We start from the raw sequence: 2,016 nt of genomic DNA on the forward strand, positions 1-2,016 counted from the left end.
GTCGCACAAACAAAGGATTTGGTAAATGCTACTCAGTACCAAGCATGTTCCCTTCCAATCCACCCTGCCATACAACAAATGATGAGCTTTTGCAGGAACTGCGCTTCATTGTATGATGCCTCAAGATGCTCACTAATTCTCCTTAACTTTATTAAACAACCCCCTTTCCTGCCATCGCTAGTTACTTCCTAATCAGTCCGCAGACCAGGCCTATATATACCGCTTCCTGAAAGCAGCATGAGGCAGGTGAAAAATGATTTCCTAAATGGCCGAGCATAGGGGACCCCACAATTCCATTTTTGTCCTGAAGTGACTAGCTAATCCCATGTTGCCTCTTGAGAGTGTGTGTATGTGTGAGCAGTACACAGCACATTCCTGTGTGAAAAAGGCAGAATGCAGTTACAAAGCTGCCAAACTGCATTCCCCATCAAGGCAGGTTTCAGGTTTTGGAGGTCCTTTGGTAGAAAGTTCACAAGCTCCATTCTCTTTCCTGCCCCCTGCCCATGAGCCCTTCCACACCCCACCTATCTGTATGTTCTTCCCACTTGCTTCCTCATGAGTTTTCCGGCTACCCACACTTCCAGCCACATGCATGCCATCCCTCAGTGATACTTGGTATCACATGTGACTGGGAGCACTGGTGCAGGAGGTCTCACAGGTGGGGAAGAGTGTGCAAGGGGGCTGTGAGCCCTGTCATAAACCTTGGACCTGGCAGCTTCTCCACCTCCGGCTATGCTGATGCCAGCCCTGTGTCCCAATAGCTGAACAACTACCAGCCCTGCAAATTATTTATTCAGTTTTTGAAGGAGTTATGTCAACACCATCCCCAGCCTTTCTGGCCATGAGTACATTTAAACCTATTAGTTTTCAGCTAAACATTAGGAAGAACTTCCTGACAGAGCAGTTCCTCAGTGTAACAGGCTTCCTCGGGAGGTGGTGGGCTCTCCTTCTTTGGAGGTTTTCAAACAGAGTCTAGATGGCCATCTGACAGCAATGCAGATTCTGTGAACTTAGGCAGATCATGAGAGGGAGGGCAGGAAGGGTTGCTGTCAGACCTGTAGTATTATCAACCTGATCTATTTAACCTGCAAACCTCATTCCCCTCCCCCTCGCTTTCGCTAGTTAAAGCAGATGTATCAAGCCATCTGCTTATCACTCACCCTCACTGACATTCCTGGAGGAAGGGAGAGAGACTGTGGGAGGAAGAGCGACTGTGTGGATGTCTGTAGTTTAGGGAGGCAATGCTGGTAACCTTTTTCCCAAGCAGCACCTCAGGAACGTTCACATAAGAGTGTCCTTGATGATTATAAGACTTTTGAATGGCTAGCTCAGCCATTGTATCCGACTGGGTTCTTCGGATTGCTTATACTTCTGAGTGTGTTACGTGTGCAGGGAATGTGTGTTTTAGTTATACACTGAGTCCCCGCTTTTGCTCCTCAGTTCTGACAAAGAAGTCATCCTTGCAGCATCTCAGATCTCTTTAATAAACTTTCTCTACGACTGGGTTCTTCGGATTGCTTATACTTTTGAGTGTGTGATGTGTGCATGGAATATGTGTTTTAGTTACACGCTGGGAAATACTGCTTGCCACTTTGGGGTCAGGAAGCAATTTTTCTGCAGGCCAGTTTGACCAGGGATCCTGGAGGTTTTTTGTCATCTTCTGGGCGTGGAACAGAGGTCACTGCGGGTATGGAGGGGGAGGGATTTGTCAATTTCCTGCCTTGTGGAAGGGGTTGGACTAGATAAACCTGGAGGTCTCTTCTAACTCTCTGATTCTATGATTCAGTGGGCATAGTCATAGAAGTATATGTTGGATTGCTGTCGAATGTGTATGATCCCAACTTATTTTTGTATTGTCAAAATATTATAGCATTGCCAATGTTGGGGAATATTAAAAAAAACTGTAAAGGAAATGAGGGGTGCAAACTTTGCTGGTTGGCATTGCATAACAGGCTTTTGCTAACAAGACCACTTCTATACTTTATGCAGCTGTAGTCATCTTTCACAGTCAACCTA

Source organism: Gekko japonicus, unplaced genomic scaffold (assembly GCF_001447785.1).
Source record: "Gekko japonicus isolate JY-2015 unplaced genomic scaffold, Gekko_japonicus_V1.1 scaffold1749, whole genome shotgun sequence".
NCBI classification, from domain to species: domain Eukaryota; kingdom Metazoa; phylum Chordata; class Lepidosauria; order Squamata; family Gekkonidae; genus Gekko; species Gekko japonicus.